Raw genomic sequence first — 23675 nt, forward strand, 5'->3', positions numbered from 1 at the left:
CCTGGCTCATGGAAGAGGCAAGCATGGATCTAATCTTCAGCTGATTAAATGTCCCTCATTAATGAGTTTCTTTAATTAATGAAGTTTTTGGGTTTGCTCCACTTCCTTTATTCCAGCCACACTCTGCCTCCTCAGCACAAAGCGGGGCCGTTTCCTCCCGGGTAATTGAGGAGCTGCGGCCGTTCCTGCCGACGCTGCACTTTGCTGATTGTGCCTGTCAACTCGGGGCTGACAACTCCATTTTTAAACATTTCTTCTCTAGAAGCTGTGCACATGCGTGCTTGCACACACAGATGGGGGCACTGCCATGGTCACAGCCAGGCCCATGCACACATGCAGGGCGTGCTCACACGGGCAGGTCTCACGTCCTGGCACCCAGAGGTGCACATGCTGAGGGCATGCAAGGCCCACCCCTGCTCGAGCATGCCCACAGGCACACAGTGCACACTATGCCAAGCACACCTGTGTGTAGCACACACACCGCACACTCGGTCCTGAGCTCACGCCACCCCACATCATGCCACCTCATGTCTAGGCACCAGGTACACCCACAGCTCTGGCTCTCACAGTCCCGCCCTGGTGCCTGCCCCTCCCACCCATGTCCATGTTCATGCCTCCATGAAGTGCACACCCCCAGACACAGAGCCCACAGAGACTGGAAGAGCGTAACAACCACGTGTCAGGCAGACCCCTCCAGGCCCGTCATGGAAGAAGGGCTCGCTGGGGCTGCCCGGCATGCCAGGTGACCACGTCTCCAGGTCCACCTGCTGTCTGAGTGACCCTGCTCGGCTGCCACTCAGCCCGGGTGGCTGCCCAACCTCCGTGACCACTAGCCCTGGGCTGCAGGGCCTGGAAGGATGATTCACTCTCTCATTAGCTCGTGGAAAAGCTCCCAGAGTTAAAAACATTTACTTCTGCTGGTGAGGATGCTGGACGCCATACCTTTGAGGCTGGGCACTCAGGGGCCACTGCCCCACAGACAGGGAGGGGCACGAGCAGCCCTCCTCGCTCCCCCGTGAGTGGGACGGGACAGGATAACCCTTTAGGACCAGGACTGGGCCCTGACAACCAAGAGAGAAGCAGACCCCCCCACAAGGCAGAAATGGGACCAAGTGCCAGACCGGAGGGCTGTGACCAGGGCAGGACAGAACGCTCTGCAACGATGATGCTGGAGGGACAGCCACACTACCTGTGTCTGGTGAGGACGTCCTACGGACTCGTCATCCCAGTCAGATAGGCGGGTGTCGTCGTCACTGAAATACTGATGGGAAACCCAGGCTGAGAGAAGGCGAACAGTGCCCTGCCATCTCTGAGCACGGCTCGGCCTGGCCTCCCAGTCGCGCTCTCCCAGTTCCACGCCCCTGCCAGGCTGCTCCACACTGGGGTCCCCCAGTTGGGATGGCTGTGCACATGTCCATTTACCAGAACCCTCCCCTGTTATCTTCACAGGCTCCTTATGTGCTGTCATCTCCATTTCACAGGTGAGGAAATAGGCTCTGCGAGCTTCTGTGATTTGCCCACAGTCATGCAGTGCCCACAGGACATGGCTTTGGGCTGCTGGGCCCAGGCCACTTCCGTTCCTCCCTCTGAGCCCCAAGCATTGGCCCTGAGGGTGAAACTTGAGCAACACCACATCGAGTCCTGCGGGGGCAGCTCCAGGGGGCCCCACAGCCAAGGTGCCACCCGCCAGCCAGATACCTGCACCTCCAAATGCCCTCTGGGGACCAGCAGTGGTGGAATGGAGACACAGTGCATACTGAGCGCTCACAATGGCCCTGGGAGTGTTACAGTCCTTACTTTGGCAGGTGGGGAAACAGAGGCTCAAAGAGACGGGGCTAAGGTTCCACAGCTCGGAGGGGCACGGTGTGATGGACTCTAGCCCACTCACAGCCCAGGCCATTTTCCCTGGCCAGCACTTCACAAGGTGTGTGCTAGGGAACTCTAGTCTTCTGGAATGTTCTAGAAAAGGCATGAAGAAGTTCTGCGGTGGAGAGCCGCATTAACTGCCTAGAAGCTGCTGTTCCCCACACTTCTCTGACCCAGAACTCTTTTTCTACCCAAGGCCTACCAGAAGTGGAGGTCGTTGGGAAACGGAGCCGGACACCGTGCTGGGTGGGGCGGGGAATGGCCGGGCCCCTCCAAGGGGCCATTACCAGCTGTCCCAGGCAGTGCGGGGGGAACTTGCTGAATGACAAAAAGGGCCGGCAGTGGGGCTGGGGGCCGCCCTGCCTCAGTGCCTCCAGCAGGGAGTTGAGGGCCAAGGCAGTGAGGGAAGAGGCTCTGGGGTGGGTGGCCGGCTTCCCAGGTCCAGGTCCAGGTCCTGGACACCACATGCTGTGGCCAGTTCCTGAAGGGCACACTGGGTACGAAGCTCTGTACCTGGGGGGTGCTGGGGGACCCCCAAGCCTAGCAGGGTGGCCCGAAGCAGCCGTGAATGTAGGTGAAAATAGGGCGCCAGGCAGACAGGAGGAGACTGAGAGCCCCCAGTGTGGCCACTGTGAGCTGGGGCATCGTCCTTTCTGCGCGAAATGGGAATGGATGCATCTCCTACTCGTGTGACCGGAATCAGCCAAAAAAGGCCCCACCAGGAAGCTGGAGTCAGGGTCCACGGGCACTTAAGCACAGAAAACTGCTGGTGGCCGTCCAGGAGCTCCGTCGGCCCGGAGAGCAGAGCTGAGGAGGCCCGAGGGCTGCAGGGAGATGGCAGAGGACCTGCCTGTGGGCGCCGGGAGTGTGTCTCCCAGGCATCTGATTCTGACTTGCAGTTACATCATGAGCAGCTAGAGTTGGGTTTCTTTTTTTTTTTTACAGAGACTCAGAAAGGGCGAGTATAGTGCCTGAGGTCACACAGCAAATCAGCAGGGCAAGAGGGGTTTTGAGTGGGGCTGGACATTCTGAGGTCCAAGTACAGCAGATCACAGGGTGCACCTGGCTCAAGGAGGCCCGCATGCCAGTCTTGCAGAGTTGAGGGTCCCTTGGCAAATCCCTCACCTCCCTGTGTCGTTTCCTCATCTGTGAGGCAGGAAATGGGGGCACCGCTGGGGCGGGCTGTATGAGGGCGTGGACGGCACAGTGCCCTAAACCATGAGCCACGACGCTGAAAATGAGCGTAATAATAGTAATTCTGCTGTTCAGACACCCAGGGGAGCTTTGGGGAACCAGCCGGCCTCCCCTGCCTGACCTCGGAGGACAGAGAAACACATGGGGAACAGCCAGAGTGGAAGAAACACCCAGAAAAGGGGCCGCCTGGGAGCCGGGTGCACGGGCCCATGTGGGCTCTTGCTTCACGTCTCTGAGTTTGTGGGGAGAGAAGGGAAAAGTTGGTGCTGTTTTTGTTTTATGACTCGAGCCACGGAAATGGAATACTGCAGGTTTTAACTGAAGCTGTCCTGACATCACCACCTTGCTGTGAATAAGACGCCGATTCAGCACGGTGACACTTTCACCCACCAACCCCCCGGCGCACCTCCTTTGTAATGATTCCCAAACTCCCTGGAGGTGGGCCCCTCCCGGCCCCCCGCCCCCTTGCTGGGTCATCCCCCCCACTGGAAGGACTGGGAGTTTGCTGGGGAGCCTCGGGGCTGGGCCGCAGGGCGAGCGCGCACTGTCCGGGCAGGCGGAGGGGCGCTGAATGTGGTTCATTATGATTGAGATTAAACTGAAAAATCAATTTTTAATTGAATGTATTCTTTGAACAGGCCCTGTTGCCCATGGCTGAACACTGATGGAATTTCCATTCTAAGCTGCCCCTTCTCTGAGGACACCCCCACCCCACTCTACTGACCCAGCTGGACTGACCAGTGCAGACTGGCCAGTGGCGGGCAAGGGAGGCTTGGAGTCTTCTGAACAAACCGAGAGCTGCAGTTGCTTGACCCGGCCTGGGGCTCGCACAAAGCGGGGCATCTGGGACTGCTGGGGAGGGGAGCCCCGTGGGGCCGTGTTCTGCCTCCAGGCCCTTACCAGGGGGCAAGGCCCAGGATGGGGGCAACAGCGAGGGCTGCCCTTACCGCTCCCCTGCACCCTGAACGAGGCTCCTCCTGGCACCCCCAGGGTCCAGGCCCGAGACAGGAAGACAAAGACGACGCAAGGAAGTGGCGGACTGTGGGGAGACCCGGAGCAAAGGGTCCGTGTCTCTGCACACCCGCCTGCCCGGCTCTGCTAGGCCTCCCAAGGCCTTGCCGGGGAATGTGAGCCTGTGTCTGTCCCTTTGAAGGGACCAGGCTGAGTGTGAGACGGACTTGAGCCCTGCAGTCTGCATCTTGGCGACCCCAATCCCGGAGGGGGGACCTGTGCGGGGCCTTCGCCAGGTCAGCTCGCCTGCAGGTCACCCCGTCTCCGTGCACACTGGTCTCCTTCCTGCACAGGCCATCCCAGCGATATCCCTGCCTGTGGGTGTTGCACCCACATGACCAGGCTTCTGGCCTTTAAGTGTGCTGCCCTGGGTAAGGGGGTCTCAGTAGCGTCCCCGAGTGGTCCCCACCTCTGACCCTCTTTGCCTCTTCTTCTCCACTTCCTGAGACCCTGACAATCCTGGGTAGGCCCCAGCCACAGCGTGGGGTTCCTCCCAGACACGCCGCCACCCTCAACTGGCAGAGTGGGTCCCAGATACAGGCTGGGCCTCAGCTCCAGAGCCAGGGTCCCTCGGCCCCGCCACTCTGCTCTGGCCCATAGGTGACCCACTTAGCCTGTCAGCTGTCTCAAAGCATGAGTGGGGACTTGCCAGGTGGGAAGTGGGGCCATGAACACCCTCCAGCACAAGCCCCCTGGCCTGGAAGCCCCAGGCAGCTTCCATCCAAAGGCTGGTCTATTTTCAACTGCAAGGCAGTAGCCCTGGGAGCCCCTCCTGCCCACCAGCCTGGACAGACCCTCGGCCCCACCCCTTCCCACCCTGCTTGCCTCCCTTGAGATGCGGCATTTAGTCCACACCTGGGGAAGGACAGCAGACTCCCCATGGCGAGTTCTGCCCAGGACACACCCTGCAGAGGATGATCTAAGTGACAGGCCCTGGCATTGGCCGTGGGAAGGTGGCAGGTCTCCCTGGACAGGACCACCACACATGGGAGGAGAGACGGACTTCTGCCTCTCGGCCAGGCTAGGACCCCCAAACCCCCAGCCCCTAAAACAGTGGGGAGGCTGCTGTCCCCCAACCTGTTACCAGGTTCCAAGGCAGGAGGAGGCAAGCCCCCCTGTGCTGTCAGTTGGCTCCTGAACGAGACTGAGCGAATCTACAGTCACCCCTCGGCACTCTCAGCAGAACATCACTGAACAGCCTGGGGTGCCTTCAGGGCTGCCTGTCCCAGGGAAGCCGGGGAGACACAGACCCGAGGAGAACATCACCGAGGCCAGAGCTGGAGTGGGGGGCACCGGTCTGTCCACTGGTCCCTGGGCTCACTTGGGAGGGCCCCTCAATGGAGGCTGTGCACCTCAGCCCTGAAGGGCCCTCCGGTCACTCGGGGCCCGGCCAGCGTCCTGATTCAGCAGCGTGGGGTGAGCCTGAGCGTCTGCATCTGGGCCAGCTCCCAGCCGTGCAAGGACCTGCGGCTCCCAAACATGGCTGCACACTGGGATCACCCTGGAAGATTTAAGAAATATTGTGGCTGCATCCCTTCCCAGGAGGGACTGATGTCACTGGTCTGGGCTGAGACCTGGCACAGCGGATTTTAAAAGCTCCCTGGGGATTCTAGTGTGCAACTGAGCTTGAGAAGCCCTGGCCTGGGCGGTGCCTGGAGGTGGCCTCATGGGCACCAGCTCTCTGGCCCTCTCTCCAGCCCCCAGCTGCCCTGCCTCCTGCAGGCAGGGCCTGGCTGCCCCTCTGGGGAGAGCCTCGCCTTCTCGGGGCTTGCAGAGGCCTGCTCAGCACTGGCCCGACTGGGGTGTGGGTGGAGACACTGCACACAGCCTCGGGTTCCCCTGGCGCCAGGACTGCTTGGGGAAGGCCGGCTAAGCGCCTGTGGCTGAGGTCTTCCCCCTCCTATCATTTTAGCTCCAGTCACTATGACACATGGGGCCTGGTCATTCCCTGTGTGGGGGCGTCCTGTGCTCTTCAGCAGGTTGAGCAGCACCCGCGGCCCCACCCACTAGATGCCAGCAGCTCCCCTTAGTTGTGGCAGTTTGCACTCTCTCCCTGGGGGAAACAACCGAGAACCAGGTTTCACTCAGCACCTGGGTGCACTGCTGTGGTGATGCTAACGCAGAGCCTTACACCAAGTCTGAGGACACTCAGTGACTCAGTCCTCGATGGCGCTGCCTGGGCTTGAAGCCCCTACGAGACCTGAAGTGGTGCCTGCCTCCAGGCCATGCCCTTCAGTCCGGAGTGGCTGCAGACAGCATGCCCGGACCCGACTGGGAGCAGCGGAGGTCCTCCTGGCACCTCTCCTGCCAGTGCGCCATTTCGATCCTCAGGCCCACTCCCTGGCCATGAGGGACAGGGACCCCAACGCCGGCCTGCAGCTTGGAATGCACACTGGGTGCCCGTTCTCATCACCCCACCTGCGGCTGGTTTGTGCGTGACAGCGTCCAGCACTGCCCTGGGCACTTTAGCACGTGGATGGCGCCGGGGCGGCTACCATCCCTGGCTCTGAGGGGCAGCCTGCTGAGAGCGTCCCTGGGACAGCTGTGCTGGGAGACATGGTGGGCTCAATCCCACCACCTGGCAGGGGGCAGGGGTGCAAATGTCTTGAGCAGAGGGGGACCCCCTGCTGCCAGCCACTGGGCAGGGTGTCCAGCACCTCCATTGCTGTGTCCTCTGGCTTTAGCAAATCACAATCAAAATGGGCCCCTGCCTGGTCCTTGCTTCTGATCTTACAGGAGAAAACAAGACACAGTAAACAGGCACATGAGTGGGGGCTTTGCCCTGCTTCGTGCACCCCGTGCCTGGCACCCAGCAGCGGGTCCTGCCTGCTGTGGGACTAAGGACGTTGGTGCTGGCACCCTTGCAACCTGAATGAAGGCCCTGGAGACGGGAAGGCCCATCAACAGGAGCGCTGGCCACAGGGGGATGGAGGGTAGCTGCAGTGCTGGCCACGGCTTTGGTGGGAGTGACAAGGCCCGCTGAGGTCTGGCCAGGGCAATGTGGCCCTCCAGAGGACAAGGGAAACCAGTCCAGTGCCCACTTCTGCGGATGCCTTAGGTGAATTCACCACCTTATTCAGACTCACATCAGCCTGTGCAGCCCATTTTACAGAAGGGGAAACTGAGGTGCAGACAATAAAGCACTTGGGAATGTCAGAGCTGGGATTTGGGCCCAAAGAGCTGGGCGTGGCTGTAAGAGGCAGTAAGGCTGACCCCACCCTGGGAGTCCTGGGCGCCAGGGCTGCTCCTGCCCAGGAGGGAGGGAGGTTGGGAAAACCCAGACAGGCGGGGCATTGAAGGCACCAGCCAGCCCCGTACGCCCGTGGCTGAGCCCACCGGGGTCCCCACTGCCACACACGCACACGGGGCCCCACCGGGGGGGCCGTGACAAGACGGCAGCTTGCCCTGGGCCCTGACAAGTGCCTTCGATCCAGCCTCTCTCCCATGTTAATGATTGTCAACATGAAACAGAGGCTGTGAAGGGGAAGAAAATTACTTCCTGAAAAGGAATTGACTGATCCCCATCATTTCTCAAGGAATCACTGACCTGTGAATATTTCATTACCCAAAATACTGCACCATCCATACAAAGTAGCAGCCGCTGTGCATGACCCAGGGGCCTGCGGCCCGGGGGTGGACGTAAGCCTGGGGCTGGCGGAGCCTGAGCCCGGGCCCTGGGAGGCGACAAGGAGTGAGCCTGCCGCCAGCTCTCGGACCTCCAGGCTGTGACGGAGACCCTCACCGAGACCCCAGGGCGCGTCCTAAGCATGGGACGATGGGGCCCGAGGCGGAGACGCTGGGTGCGGGGGTGGGGACTTGCCCTGTGCACCTGGAGCTCCCATCCGGCATCGCCCCAACTTCCCAGGCCCAGATCTGGAGTCCAGCTGCCCACTAGGCTCCCTCTGGAGCCTCAGGCTGCCTCTTGTGAGCCTCACTCAGTTCTTTCCTGGTCTGGGCTCTAGATGTTTCTAGAAGCTCGTGCTTCCCTGCTCCCCATGCTGCAGACCCCACAGCCAAACTTTCTCACCCTGAAGCTGAGACTGATGTGGGGCGATGGTTCGAACCCCACGTCTGTCCTCCAGCTGCCTGGATGCCTTCCGGAAGCTACCTCATCTCTCCGGACTGTCAGTCCCAAGCTGAGGCGAATAACAGCAGCTGCCTGGCAGGAGGCTGCGGGTGCAATAAACACAAATCCAATCACGGTGCCCGACGTGAACAAGGAGGCGGCCACCTGGAAGTGACCGTAACGGGAGTCTGTCCAGGAGACCCGGGGTTTGAGGACAGAGGGAGGGAGGAGGCCGGCCTGGGCAGGCCGGGCCAGGGCACAGCGAGGCTGGACTCTCCGGAGGGCCAGGAGGGCTGGGACCACCCTGGCCGGCGCTGAGTAGGCTGCTGAGTTTGTGAGACCATGGCGGGTGGAGAGGAGTTGTCTGGGGCTTTCTCCAAGAATTTCAAGGAGCTGGAAAAAAATTCAAGGAACACTAGCAATAAAATCCTCATGCTGCCCCGGGCTTTGTGGGTGGGACCAAATACCCAGCCTGCAGCCACCCACCAATCAATGGCAGGGCACCTGGAAGCTTCAGAGGCCGAACGAGGCCCTCCAGGCGTCGAGGCCAGAGAGAGCCCAGGCAGTGTGCTGGCTGTCACTGCGGCTGGTTGCGCGGCAGATGTGCTTCCAAATTAGCAAACGTGGGAAGGAGGTGCAGACGGCCGTCTGGGGGTTACAGAGCCCGGGAGGCAGTGCCCTGGCCCTCCCTGGCAGGCCAGCTGTGGGAAGCCAGGATGCTCAGCGGAGAGCGGCCGCTGGGGGCTGGGCTGGGCTGGGCTCTGACAGCGGACACCCTCCTGCTGGCTCCAGGGGGGGCTCTCCTGGCACCTCACTGCCTCAGTCTGAAGATGGGAGGTGCTGTCCCGGGGGAAGAAAGGGGCTAGACAGGAGGACAGGGCTTGGACTGCAGTGGGAGGGACCCAGCTTGGCCACAAGGAGACGCTTGAGGCAGCCCGGCCTGAGACCCTGGGAAACGTGACTTGGGGGCATCCATGGAAGATGCCTTCTGCAGGAGCACACACACTGCCAGCCAGAAGGTTGGCCCCTGTGCCCTCCTGGGTGCTTGCTCAAACCTTCTCCCACCCTGTTGGACTCACAACCCAGCTCCCACCTGGGGCACTGAGTGGGCTCAGGCTGCTGAGGAGAGAGCTGCCCAGGAGAGGCCAGTCCCGCGGGTGCACCCAGGCTCCTGCTGCAAACCTGCAAGCCAGAGGGGGTGCAGAGATGGGCAGCCAGCCCCCTCCTTTCCAGGAGGGCAGGCGTTACACACAGACTGCCCATCCCTCTGCCAGGGATTCATGTTAAGTGAGCGGTACAGGGTGCATTTACCTGGGGACCGGCAGGGAGGGCCTCGTGGGAGCCTGACGTCCCCTGGGAGAGGGGCAGGACCAGCCCTTAGGGTCAGGACAAAAAAGCCTGCCGCATGGTGGGAAGCAGTGGGCGGCCAGGTACCAGAGCAGCAGTCACACCCCAGGGAGACTGAGGCGAGTGCCCAGGGCGGCTCCGCTGGGGTAGGGCGCTCAGCTGACCAGGGGGCAGGATGGGCAGCTGCGGCCCTGCACACCTGGGCCAGGTTGGGGGAGGGATGTGGAGGGCGGCGAAGCCCAGGAGGAGGGCGGGGTCCCCCAGAGGGAGGAGGCTGGGGGCTAAGCTTTCCAAGGCAAGAAGTGGTTCGGAAATTGGGGGTTCTGAGCAGGGAGGGAGGGTGGGCCTTAGGGGTGGGTTAACGAAGGCTGCCTGCTGGGCCTGGAGGTGTGGGCGCCAGAGCAGGGCCTGGCCCTTTCCACTTGGGCCACTCAGCACTAACCCTCGCCTCACTCCATCTGTACCCGCCACCTGGAGGTTGGCACTGCCCAGCCCTACAGCAGGGCCTTCCGTGCCTCAACTCCACTGCCCTGCCATGTGCCCACTATTCAGGGAAGGAGATAGCTGAGCCTCCTGACATCCCTCTGCCCACGGTCAGGCTGGTCCCCCTTCTCGGAGGGCCATGGGAATTGCCTAATTTCCCCATGAATCCCCCACCTGCCCCACATCCTCAGCCAGCCCCCAACCTTCCAGAGCACAGGACAGGGCAGAGAGGCGGGGGTGCGGGTGGAGGACAGACCCGCAGCCTGCCGGGCAGCCGCACCAGGCCCTCCGAAGTAGGGGGACCTTGGGCCCATCACAGCCACTCTCTGAGCCTCGGTGCCCCATGCGCACATGGGAGAGAACGGAGGGTCCTGCCTCACCCCAGTCCCAGCAGACCTGTCCTGCAAAGCTCCCCCTCCCCACCCCGTCTCAGTGCCCTCTGGCAGGGCTGCCTCTCAAGCCACGCTCATCCCTCTGCTCGGCTGGGCACCTGGGTAGCAAAGACTTGGTGGGGGCGGGGGCTGCCAACCACGGGCTACCTTTCGCCGGTCTGGATTTGACCCTCACACTGCCTCCAGCCCCCATCCCCTGCCCCAGGCAGGCATTACTCCCCCAGCAACACAGGCCAGAATCTGGGGGGGGGGACTGTGAGCGGCAGAGCCGCACCGGCCTGGGATGCCCAGGCACTGCCTGCTGGGAGGGCCCGGGGGCACAGAGATGCACAAGGAGAGAATGGGGCTGGAGGGGCCGCCGCAGTGGGGTGGGTGGTCAGGAAAGGCTGGGGGCCAGGGCTGGGGCGAGTCATGGAGAGCTGGGAAGGGCCTTCCTGGCACAGGCACAGGCACCGGGAGGTGGGGGTTGGGGGAGGAGGGAGGAGCGGGGTGAGCTCTCAGTGCCCCCACCAGCTGCTCCCACCCTGAGAGGGGCAAACAGGGGGACATGGGGAGGCAGGAGGGGCAGCGGGAGCTGGCAGGCCGGGGCACTCTGTTCCCACCCGCTGGCTCCCAGCCTGGGGCGCCTTTCCCCAGACATCGGGTGGGCTACCACTGGCCCCGGGGGGGAGTCTGCAGGTGCTAGCGGTTTGGGGTGAGGGGTGGCAGGACCATGGGGACCACACACTTGGAGCGCTCTGTTCCTCCAGCCCACCAGGCCCGGACACCCCTGAGGGGACCCCGCTCAGACACCCACCCCGCTCAACGAGCCTGAAGCTAGACAGTGGCTGATTTGGTTCAGCAAATACTGAGGCCGCCTCCAGATAAACCAGCGCTGCGCCAGTGGCTGCCAGGGAGCCAGGGGCAGGGGCAGGTGGCGCCCCACAGCAGCAGGGAGGGTGCTTTCCACCCGGGCCGGCGACGCTCCCAACGGGGGATGAGGGTGCTCCTTCCGTGGCTAACATCCCACGAGGGCCTGCACCCCTGCACAAGTCCATGCGTGAGGGACAGAGGTGGGCTGTACGGGGAGAAGGAGCTACCCCCAAACAGGTACCCAGGAGATGGGAGAGGCAGAGGGACCCCCGAAGGAGATGGGGGAAAGGAAGGGAGGAACATGCCCTGGCCCCGTGAGAACCACGCAGGGGTGAAGTGGGGAGGTTGCAGGAGTGACAGAAACAGTCTGCGTAATGTGGGGAGTGAGGTGGAGGCGGCCAGAGACAGAGCCCACAGGTGGGACCGGGCGGCAGGAACACTGGGTCCCCGACCAGCTTCTGGGTGGGAGAACAGGTCCCGGCTTCCCGACTTCGTGGAGTTCACCCACCTATCTGTCTACTTTGCGTCTTTACTGCCCCGTCACTCTGCAGCCCTGGGCCTGCTCAGGGGTGTTTCTGCCCCCTTTCCAGCTAGGGTGGGGAGCCTGCAGGTGTCTGGGGTGCACCCCTGCTCACTCCCAGAAGCGCAGCAAGGGCATCTGCTGACTGTGCCCGCCTCACCTTGGTCCCGGCTGTGCACCGCCCCCGTCCTGGAGTCCCTCCCGTGAGGCAGGACACTGTGTACCCCAGATCTTGGAGCAGGCTGCTGGGCACAGGGGACCAGAGACAGGCAAGAAGCAGGGCCCCCCCAGTCTCCCGTTTCCGGCGTGGCGTTCAGTTCCAGCCCAGCCATGCTGAGGGTGTGGTCAGGGAGGCCAAGGGCACGGGGCCTTCTAGAACGAGTTGAAGGAACTTCATGCCTAATTGAATGAAATTCCAAATTCCCTCAGCTGGGAAATTGTCTTTCTCCATGAGAAGGCCCTTTTGGAAGCGGAGAAGATGGGGGTGGTAGTGGGCGGAGCTCAGCTAAGCCTCCATGTGGAAGCACTTGCTGACTGGGGCTGGGGGCTTCAGGATGACTGAGCAGCTAAAGCTGACAGGCCTTTGGGGACCCCTGTGGGCCAGCGCTTCTGTTTAATGGCACCCAGAGAGGCAGACGGGCTTGCCCGACAACACACAGCAAACTGCCCATGCAGTGTCTTCTCTTTTTGCCTGCCCCCCATCTCCACTTGTGCAAACGTAAACACAGAAAGAAAACTGGGAAATGGAAGCATCCCCAGCAGCCCCAGGGGCACTTTCCCCAGCACTCCTCCACCCGGGGCAACAGCCTACACATTTTTCCGCATAATGGTGCTCACAATTTGCACCTGCAGCCCGGCCCTCTCGCATCAAGCCTTGGCCCCAGGGAGGGCTCCACAGCACGGGCTTAACCTCAGGAGGCCTGCCTCTGCCCTGTAAGCATGATTCACTCCACCCTCAAATGAGGACCGCAGGACCCCAGGCCTAGAGCTGTGGGAGCCTGGCCTGACAGCAGCCAGGGAGTTGAAAGAGCGCATACAATGGGCTGTCTCACCACTCCCTAAAACCTCTTAATGATTTCACTTCACTCTTTGAAGGATACGCACACACTTGTCACTTGTCTCTAAAGCGCAAGGCCATCTTTCAATTCTTTGGAAACACCTAGGTCCCCCTGCCTCAGGGCCTCTGTACATGCTGTTCCCTGTGCCCATAATGCTGTTCCCTTTAGTCTCTCCTCATCCAGCTTCTGCCAGTCCTTCAGCAGAAACATCAGCCCTCAGGGACGTCCTCCACAACCACTTTGTTAAAGTCGGGCCCGCTGTCAGCCTCCATCTCAGGACCAGGTTCCAGAGCATGGAGGCGGGCTTGCAAATGTTTCTGTCTTCTTTTCTGTTGTCTTTGTGCCCCAGGATACTACGGGCTCATTAGGGCAGGGACCAGATTTCCCTTGCTCTCTGCTGCATCCTCAGTGCCATCATGTTGCCTGGCACATAGTAGGTGCTAATAAATGAGTGAACCAGCAATTGGATGCAGGGGAGGGGTCGTGGGCAGAGGAGGCCCAGCGCTGCCCCGAAGGACTCAGAAACCGAGGAAGGAGACGGTCCAGGGCAGAGGCGTTGGGAAGGGGCGCCACGGTGTCTAGGGCACTGGAGCCTGGCTCCTGTCCAGAGTCACCGTGTGGTGAGAAGACTGGGGTAGGGCCAGGCTGGAGTCACTGGCACCTGTCCCATTGGCCTAACCTTGCTGTTATGAGGTATGGGAGGCTGGACAGGGGGGCACCAAGAGGTGGGGGGCTTCATACTGGTCCACTGGCAAGCCACAAGGCCTGCCCTGCTTCCGCCTTGGAGTACGTGCCCGCATCGCCTGTATTCTTGGGTCTCACCATGTGCAGGTGCACACCATACTCACACACGGGCCTCCCAGGCCTGGGGGTCCCTGTTCCTTAGCCCTCTGCAGCCCCTGGTGTGGCAGCCTGGCCTCAGAGTTTTTGGACAGGCATGGCTGCTGTGCCAGGCCCCCAGAGGGCCAGGTCGAAGTGGGCAGTGGGCAGGTGTGAGATGGTAGTCTCCCTGCTTCACCCAGGCCTGCCCTGGGCATTAGCAGCCAGCGCTGGAGCATTACAGAAAAGCAGCCAGTGGGTGCCCTGTGGTTCCTGCCCCTTCCCAGGGCTCTCTGCCTTGCTAAGATTTTATTCTGAATACCCAGCCCACAAAGTGGGGGTGTGGCTGCCACAGAGTAGCTCAGGACCCACCCTATGCCCCCAAATCCCAGTGGTTCTCCCCAAACCACTGGATCCTTCAGTCTCCTCCCTCCTCCCGGGGCAACCCCAACAGCAGAGGAGCCGCACTGACCACGCCTGGGCAGGAGGCGCAGGGCAACAGGCTCCCAGCTCCATCAGACGGACACCTCGGAGCGAAGGCAGCATGAAATATTCATGCAGTAAATGGTGCAATTTTGTCTGCATTCAGCCAACTTCATGTATATTTCAGAGTATTATGAAATGATAATGTTGTGCAACAGAGGCGGCGAGACCAGGGGGTGGAGCATGGGAAGCAAGGAAAGTCTTAGGGTGAGGCTGGAGTGTGGTTGGGAGGACACCCCAGACTGTGTCCCTTGGGAGCACGGGGACAAGGACAACCAGCTCTCTGACTGGGATGAGGAAGGAAATGGGGAGGTGGTGCACCAGCTCCCAGATGGGAGGCAGTGAGGGGGGGCCAGTGGGCAGTGGGAGCCCCCATGGGCTCCAGAGCCAGGGAGGAGAGGGCCCCCCTGCACACCCTGGGGCAGAGGGTCCCCTGGTGCCTCCCATCCTGACGGTTCCCCGCCCACACTCCTCCCTTCTGCAGGCCACCCGGAGTTCGGGTTTCAGGCCAAGGCCTTGCTGCTGATTCAGCTCTGGCTGCCTCCCGGGCAGAGCAGCTGGTACCTCGGGGGGATTCTGAGCTAGTTCAGCCAAAGAGGCCCCCAGTGCAGCCCCGCCTTGGCCCCTCTGGGCCTACCTCACTCGGGGGACCTCCCCCACGCGGGTGGGAGGCCGGAGCCAGGCCTAGCCCTTCTCTGGCCATGGATGTGACCTGGCCACTGCTCTGGGGACAGGGCTGCTCAGGGGCTTTGTGCGTGATGTCGGGAGGCAGGGCCGGGCTGGCTGGCTTTCTGGCTGGGACATCTGGGACTGCAGATGAGTGCTAGGCTGCAGTGATCACCCAGGGAGAGGAAAGCGTGTTCTCTGCCTCTGACGCCTACGTGTCTGTCTCCTTGGCTGGGGCTCAAGCTTGGGGGTCCACCGTGGCCACCCTGGGCCTCCAATCTTTATCTACCCAGACCGCCAGTCCCAGTCTCTCTGGGTCACGCTCCAGAAGACCCCCTGGTTGGGAGGCTCCCCATTCCAAGGGAGAGGGACCCCAGAGGGCTGGCAGCCCCATGTCCTGCTGAGGGCAGGGAAGCCCTCCTCTGAGCTGACTGGGTTGGTGACTGGGTTTCCATGGCCCACCCCTGCCCCTTTTCCACTTCTACAGTTGGGCAGGCCTAGGCCACCACAGTCAGCTGGACCTGGGGTTGACAAACTACCGCCCGTGGAGAAATCAGACCCACTGCTCATTTGTGTAAAAATTTTATCGAGACCTGGCCCCACGCATTCACTTGCACACTGACTGTGGTGATTTATGCTTCAGTGGCAGAGCTGAAGAACCACAACAGAGCCTGCTGCTTGCAAACCCTGACCTGTGTGGTCTGGTCCTTTCCAGACAGATGTGCTGGCCTAAGCTAGACAGAGCACAGGGATGTGCTGGCCTCGGTGCCTGGGCACTGGCCCCTCTGCAGGGGGCTGAGAGAACACAGGGCACTGGGGGCAGGGACTCCGTGCCCTTGACTGGCGGCATCTGCCTCCACTGTGGTCACTGGGTGAGAGTGAGTTTCATCTCTGGGGAACCACAGAGCCACACTGTCTGGTCTGCAGCCTCCCCATGGCCAGGTGTGGGCGAGGGAGGTGGAGAGGGGTGGGCTGCAGGGCAGGAGCCCCTGCAGGGCGCACAGACCTGGGGAGACCAGCCTCTCTCCATCTGTCGGCCTCAGCTGTCTTGCTCTCTAAGCCTCCTGCCCCGCGCCCCGTCTGCCTGTCCTCAGGCGCTCTGCCACGTCCCGGTCTGGTGCCCACCAGCACCTGGCCATTGTCCAGTCTGCAAGTGGCCTCTGTGGCTTGAAAGCTGACCTCCTCCTGGCCAAGAAGCTTTCTGCTGTCCCTTGGTCAACAGCTTCCCCTCCGCTCTGCCACGGGGCCTGCCCCCTTCTCCCTTCCAGATGCTGAGCGGTGCCAACCGCTCACCTGTTCTACAAGCACTGACCACAGCATCTCTCCCGTGAGGTCCGAAGACCACCTGCATCAGGGTGCCAAGGGGACCTGCTGGTGCAGAGGCCTGGCCACACCTGGGCCAATGACTCAAACTCAGAGAGATCCAGCAGAGGCCACTTAATCATGTCCCTGAGGACGTGGCGTGGTGAAGCGTGAGGACTCAGGGGTGAGGCTGCCGGGGCCAGGTCTGCCTGAGCCCTCTGTGGCTGAGATGCACGGAGCCCTGAGCACGCCTGGCTCTGGCTCCAGGAAAGCCATCCCTCAGCGTGGGAGCGGGGGACCCGCATCTCGGCAGGGCAGGGGCAGTCCCTCCCAGGCAGGGGTCACAGGTCCAGACTGTCCCAGGAGGCTGATGGCAGCCGTCTTCTGCCATGGAACCCCCTACTCCCCAGCCACGCAGCCCCAGGAGACTTTAACAATTATTGCTGTTTATGATAATCACATGACCAGAGAGGGACAAGGGGGTGTCTGAGCTCAGGTGGGGCGGAAGCTGCCTCTGCCACTGTTAGGGGCTGAACGGCATCCCCCCTAAATTCATGCATTGAATGAATTCAGATGTGTTTGTATTCGGAGTGAGGGTCTTTAAAGAGGTAATTAGGTTAAATGAGGTCAGGGGGTGGGCCCTAACCCCACGTAACTGGTGTCCTAGTGATAGGAGAGGGGCGTCAGAAAGAACCAGCCCCCTGACACCAAGATCTCAGGCTCCCAGCCTCCAGGACTGAGACAATAAGCCAGTCGGTTTTCTGCAAACTAACACGGCCACTCACCAGGCAACGCCAGGCAGGCTGCCCACTTCTGCGCCATTTCCCTCCCATGAAGTGGGGTAACAACGTGTCCTCCTCACACGGCTGTGGGGGTAGGGAGGTGAAGGACGGGGAGCTGGGGCTCTGTGTGCACATCGCTGTTACTGCAGTCACCCTTGTCCGTGTTTCCCAGGCCACTGGGACCCAGCACCTCGCCTGGAGCGCTCATACTACTTGCCCCAAATAGCCAAAAGGAAAAGAGGACAGGGCCACCTCTCTCCTGGCATCCCCTGGTTCCCAGGCTTGGGGGTCACTGTTTTCTGGCAAGAGAGATGAAAATTTAAATAAAGGCCTGGGGGGTGGTTCTGGGCAGGGACAACGTCTTATGCCAACACCTAGCTTAGGGGGGAAGGGACCTGGCCCAGGCTGTGCAGGGGCCCTCTCCTCTGGCACCCCCAACTGACGGCCCCAGGTCCTCCTCGGGCCCCTGGGGACAGGCACCCGTGCATCTAAGGCTGAATGGCTGCACGGGCTGCTCGGACAGTGGAGGCAGGCGTGGAAAGGGTGCAGTGGTTGTCCCCACCCAGTGTCAGTGGGGTGGCTGACAGCGAGCACAGGACTGGGGTCCTGGCAGAGGGCTGGTAGTGACTCTTCCCAAACACTGGCCCAGGATGACTGGGAAAGGGCCACCCACCCCCAGAGGGCTGACTGTGGGTGACCTGCTCCTGGCAAAACAAACACACTGCGACAGAGACGTGGCTTGGACCCCTCCCTTTTCTCCAGCGTCCGGCTGGCAGGGTCCACTGCTCAAGCTCAGCACCAACTGCCAGAGGAAGGGGACACGCAGCAAGCAGACGGCAGCTCCGGGGAGGGCAGCTGCCCGGCACCCAGCTCCATGCCTGCAACCCTCTGGGCTGGCCTGTGAGACAGGTGGGGGTCTCTCATCACTGCTGGGGATGAGCCTGTCCCCCAGTGGGGCCGAGAGTGACGCCCAGGCCAGTGGCTCTAGCTAACTGTGCACTCAACTGACCTGTTCTGTGTCCAGGGATGGAAAGGATCTTCAAGGAACAAAGGAAGGGACAGCAGGGTGAAGCCCTGGGGACACTGCTCGAGCACCCGCTGTGTAGTAGACGCTCCCCTACAGCCACCTCCAGCTCATAGCCACGCCCAGGGACACGGCACGGCGACCTCACTGGTGAGGCCGCATGGGAGGAGGGGGCATCTCTGCAGCAGGCGGGCAGTGGGAGTCAGGGTGGGAGACAGGCCACCATGCTGGCCCGGGCATCAGGGCAATGGGAGAAAAGACCAGGAGGTAGGCGCCTGTGTTGACAGAGTCCTGGGGCCCAGCTGCCACTAGGCAGCTCGTCACCTACTCTGCAGGTGTGAAGGAAACGACCAGTTCTTGCCCTGCCCCAGCCCCAGGTCCGGGCCTCTGAGACCCCTCCAGGCCTGGCCCACTGCATCGCCACACCGTCCCACGGACAGCCTGCCTCCTGGAGCCCTTTACTGGTTTTCCCTTCAGTCTTGCAGAAAAATTCCTTTGGGAAAACATCAGCCTTGTTTCAGCTGAACCCAGGAAACTGGCTGCATCTAGGTCAGAGAAGCGGGCAGTCAGTGTGTGCTGGACGCCGCTGTGCGGCCAGGAGCTGTGCATCCCAGACAGAGAGGGGCCCCAGGAAGGAAGCAGCAGGCCACACCCCCAGGACCCTGACTGCCAGCCCAGGCCCTTGGGCTCCTCCAGGGCCATAGGGAATATGTCTTCTGACACGACTGCCTTCGAGCGTCCGAAGACCACAGCCGCACCCCACATCCATGCACCACCCCAGCCTCTGCTCACTGCTGTCCCAGACATCCCCGAGCCCTCAGCACACGCTCACCACGGGGCCAGCCGAGTCCGTGACTCCCTCGAGCATGTGCACGCGATGCGGCTTGGAATGATGGGAGCACCGGCCTGGGAGGGATGCCAGGGGTCGGCTGGCTCCAGGGGTGGGCAGAGGAAGATCGGGAGAGGTGGGTGTGTGTGGTGCGAGGAGAGGAAAAGGGTCAGCAGGAGAAAGGCAGGGTGGCCGGCTGCTCGAGTCTCCCTGGCACAGAGGGCAGGGCAGGCCAGGCGGCTCTCACGCTGCATCCAGGTGCCTGGATCTGGCACCTGCCCAGGACCCCCTCCGCTTACTGCAGGGCCCTGGGCGGTGTCCTGGGAACCGAGCCTGGGCCAGCTGTGGCCGAGACAAGTGCGCCCTTGGGGCGGACGGAGGGTGAGCGGCCCTGACCACACTGGCGCTGACAGCAGGCAAGGAGCAGCCACCCCTGCAAGTGCCCCCCAGGCCCGCGGCTGCCTCTGAATGGCTGCTCGACTGCTCACTGACGTTCATTCATCTTAAAATACCCAGGCAGGAGCTGGGGTGCGGGTGGTAAGGCACAGGTCCAGGAGGGCAGGCTTAGGGACCCTGACCTGGGCTCAGTGGGTTCCGGCAGAGGGGCAGGGCCCCCCACGCATGTGGTTAGCCGAGCCTTCTGCACAGGGGCAGGGAGCCCAGAACCGCCAGACAGCGGGCCTGGCTGACTGCAGGGGCGGCAGCATCAGAGCGTTGCCCCAGGCCTTGGCCCGCCTCTGCCTAGCTGAGCTCGGCTGTGGGGGAAGCCAGGCGGCAGCGGGGCAAGTGCTGCCAAGGCTAAGTGCCCAGCTGTGAGGGTGGGGCATAGACACCAGTGCCTGGGGCGGAGGCCTGGGGGACAGGCCCATCCAGCTGCACCCCCTGCCTTCCTCCCGACCCCACCCTGTTGGGAAAAGCCAGAATGATGCTGTGAGGGGGAGGCGGTGGCTCCAGCTCCTGCCCTCATATCTACTCCCTTGCCCTGGCCTGGAGGGGACAAGCCCCAGGGAGGAGGGGCCCCGGACTGAGCTGGTGCATGGGGACTGTGGGATCTCATCCACATGCCTGGCCTGCCTCACTGCCCCTGTGGCCTCTGGACCCCAAACCAGGGGGCCATGGGAAGCTGGGGCAGTGGGTGGTGCTGGAGTCTGCCCACCCCTCTGGGGAGGTGGCCAGTGCCCTGCCCGACTCTGCCAGCCGCACTGTGAGCGCACACCCTGCCCTCAGGACTCGGGGTTCATGGGGCCTCAGCCGCCACACTCCACAGCCCACAGAGCAGCACACTCAGACATCACACCCACGCGCAACGGTCACGAACATCTACACGCTCGTCACACACCCAGACACCCGTCCACACTCCCTCCCGCGTAGACCAGCGTGCGCACTCACACCCAGGCACACCCTCACATGTCCCCCAAGCTGCGGCAGGCGCAGGGCGGTCGCCACCACCACCTCCCCTACAAGAGTGCCAAGAAACGGTTCAAAGGCTTCGGCTGCAGGGTGCCGGCAGCGCAAGCCCCTCACCCTCTCTGAAGCGCTCATGAAACGAGAGCTAATCTGCTCAGGCCTCCCTGGCCTGGGGAGGGCAGCTGGGTGGCCCACGGGCTGATTTCCGGAGCTGCGCTTGAGTGATAAGTGAGTGTCTAGCCTCAGCCCTGGGGAATTCTCTCATGCTCCGCGGTGAGTAGATAAAGCTGGGGACTAGGGAACACGATACAGCTGAAGGCTCGGGGAGACGATCTACCCAGGATGATCTGGGCAAGGCGGGCAACCTGAGCCAGGGCTGGCCCCATGCTCCCCAGCTTCCCCCAGCACACCTGCTCCAGGAGCCCAGAATGTGGGGCTGTTGGGCAGGGGACCCTGGGGAGCACCCAGAAGCCCCACTCCTTGGAGCCAAGAAACCCCACAGAGCCCTGAGACACCAGGGACGCCGTAGGGCTCAGGTACGTGCCCCAGTCCCATCTCATGGGTCTTTGCAGCCCAGCCTGATGCAGAGCCTGGAGTGACCTCCCCCTTTGGACACGGGTCTTCTTGCACCCAATCACCCCTCTGGGGCACACGGGACAACAGGCTTTCTCCCCAGGCTCGAGCTTTGGTGACACAGCTCTGGTCTGAGTCCCCCCTGCTCTGCCGGTGCGGCCCCTCCCCTGTCCCCAAATGCTCTGCGGAGACCAGGGCCCCCTGCCGGATGGGCAGCGGCCACACACTGAAGCCCACAACTGTCCAAGCAGACCAAGCTGCCACCCCTTTAGGGGCAGAGGGGGGAAGAAATTCCAGAGCTAGGCAGATCAGAAAACAACGCACGGCCTTCCTCCCTGGCCACCCTGCTGAAGGCTGGGAGCCGGAAGAAGCAGACCTCGGCTGACATTCGCTCCCTGGAACCCCCAGTCCCACTCAACTAGCCGCACAATCCAAGTGTCCCCTCACAGAGCCTGGCGTAATGGGGCATCAGAACAGAATTGAATTTCCCTTTAATTACAATGGCCCACAGATATTGTTTAATTTGTAATCGGGGAGTTGATGTGGTTTTCCCCTCTTGCCATCATGGGGCAGCCTGCACACGTGTGTTCCTGCCCCCACGGACAGGGGGCCCGGCCACCCTGTGGGGCGCTGACCTGGAACACGCTCACCTCCTGCTGCGTGAGCGCATCCTGCCCTGCCTCCTGCCTGCCTCTGGCCGAGCCCACCACACGGGATGTCCGTGTGTGGCCGTCACATGTCACACAGCTCACACATGCATGAACCATCCTAATAGGCAGACAAGAGCATAATTTTTCCTCTAATTACATATTCAGCACTTCTGAGAAAATGAGATTTTAGTAATTCAATTGGACTGAGAAGCAGGGCTATAATAAAATGAAATTTGTAACAATCGTGCAGTTAAATTAGTTAAATGGAGAGGAAGGAGCTGTGGAAATTGACCCCTCGATCTCCTAAGGACTAATCAGACATTTGAACTGAGTCGTGCTAACAAAGCCTTGGGGTGCTGCTGCTGGTGGGGATGCAGAGTCTGCCCCAGTGGGCGGGGGCCGGGGCCTGATGGGGATCAGGGGGACAGACAGACAGACAGGTAGGCAGAGTGCAGGCCGGGCAGCACCCATGTGAGGCGGTGCAGGATGGAGGGAGCAAGCAGGGAACGGGGACACGCGGGCGGCTGGGATGGAGAAGTCCCACAGCGCACTTTACAGACCCGAGGCTCCTCAAACTCAGTGTTCCAGGGCATCCCCCTGTGCCACCTGCAGCGGGAAGAAGTTGCCCAGGGGACCAAGGTCTGTGCGAGAGAGCACACGGGGACACTCCTGAGCAGATGCAGAAACGGCGGGGGCTGTCTGGGGAGACAGTGACCGTTGGGGACAGAAATCGTGGGGTCCTCATGCCACCCCCTGGCCCCAAATGGACAGGGCAAAGCTGGGGGAGGGAGAAGCAGCTGCCCTCCCGCCCAGCTCACTGCCCGGGGCTGCCTGTCCCCCACCCTGCCCCTTCGGATCCTGCACATCACACCCACTGGACCAAGCTTGAGACACGGTGGGCAAGGCGCTCATGAGCAGGCTTTGTTAGACAGGGCAGCCTGGCCCAGGGTTCAAGGGGGACGCAGCAGGCCTGGGCCCTCCCGGGGGAAGAGGCCGCCCGGCTCAGCCCTCTAGCTGGGCATGAACCCTCAGTGCGTTAGGTGTCAAGATGAGGTGTCCACTCCAAGTGTTGGGAAACTGGATCCCAGAAGCAAGGGTTCAAGTCTGCTCTGCAGCCCGGGGCACGCTGGGGGACGGGGTGTGAGAAGCCCTGCACACACTCCCTCGGACTCAGAGCTAAATCCTGTTTCCAGGGCTACCATCATCCAGGGGAACGTGCTTCTGGGAAGACCCAGGCCAAATAAGTCACTGGAACCTGAGAGCGGGGGCAGGCTCTGAAAAGGCAGAAGGTGGCCTGCCCTGCCCGCCCGGGGGGCCCAAGTTCTCTCTCTGCCTGGCCCACATCTGCTGGGTTCAGAGTTGCCTGGATCCCCCAAAGGCCAGCCCATGCCAGCCTGCTTCCTGCCCAGCTGACACAAAAGCCTTGCAGACAGGGTGCCCAGTTCCCCAAGGCTGCCAGCAGGGCCCACCAGATGTAGAACTGCACCCCTGTGCTCAGCTTCTCCTCACCCAGGTGCCGTGGGCAGCTCCTGGCCAGATGGCGCCCAGAGGAGCCTGCGGAAGCCCACTCTGCCAGGTCTCCCCGGCGCCTTCACTGACGCCTGACCCGTCTGCTGGGCCACGCAAACAGGCCAGGCCCCCATGGTGGGGTCCACTCCCAGCGTGGGTGAGACCTGCCTCCTGGCTCTTGGCCTGAGCGTGTTCTAGAGTGTCAGCAGGGGCAGCTTTCTGCTCCCCTCTGCTGGCAGGGCCCACGGCGGGGCCACCGCCTTGGCAGCCGGGACTGAGGCAGAGGAGAGCCCAGTAAGGAAGCTGGAGGTGCTGGCGTAGTGAATTCTTCCCTGTCAGGTTCTGGGGAGGGAAAGATGTCCCAGGCCCTCCGGAGGGGCGGGCTTTGCTGCAATCCTCAGGCACCCTCAGGCGTCCTGCTGGTCTTCCTGGGCAGGGCTGCAGTGGGAGAGGCTCGGGGGTGGTGGGAAGACAGGATGGCATCAGGCCTTCCCGAGGGCCCAGGCCACAGGAGCATGTTATGGGGCTATTCCACTGAGCCCTCCTCTTCCCACAAGGCGAGGGGCTGTGCGCTCACCCTCTGGGGGAAGGAGGACAGGAGCTCCCAACGGCCGCTCAGACCCCCTCTGGGGTGGCAACACTTTGGAGCCCTGGCCTGGGGGGGGGGGGCTTCTCCATTCCCAGCAGGATGAGGAAGGTGCTGCAGAACCACGACCTCGGGAACGGCCACGGGGGCTGCAGCGCGGGGTTCCACACGGAGGCAGCAGGCCCTCCTCAGCGAGGCCCCAGGGTCCTCGGTGGGGTGGAGGGGGGTCAGGGCTACTCGGAAGGTGCAGGCGGGC

At 62.2% G+C, this 23675-nt stretch overlaps 1 protein-coding gene across 13 annotated transcripts in view; it reads right to left on the reverse strand.

The window, feature by feature from the left end:
• RBFOX3 (RNA binding fox-1 homolog 3) overlaps window positions 1-23675 on the reverse strand; it is a 434946-nt gene that overhangs the window by 31281 nt on the left and 379990 nt on the right. The window contains exon 1 of one of the 13 annotated variants that reach the window (XM_036910468.2): window positions 1190-1261. The exons of the other annotated variants lie outside the window; for them this stretch is intronic. The gene's annotated coding sequence lies outside the window, so the exon portion shown is untranslated. Of the gene's footprint in view, window positions 1-1189; window positions 1262-23675 lie in introns of those variants that run through there. 13 annotated transcript variants of the gene reach the window in all.

This window comes from Manis pentadactyla, chromosome 4 (assembly GCF_030020395.1).
Source record: "Manis pentadactyla isolate mManPen7 chromosome 4, mManPen7.hap1, whole genome shotgun sequence".
NCBI classification, from domain to species: domain Eukaryota; kingdom Metazoa; phylum Chordata; class Mammalia; order Pholidota; family Manidae; genus Manis; species Manis pentadactyla.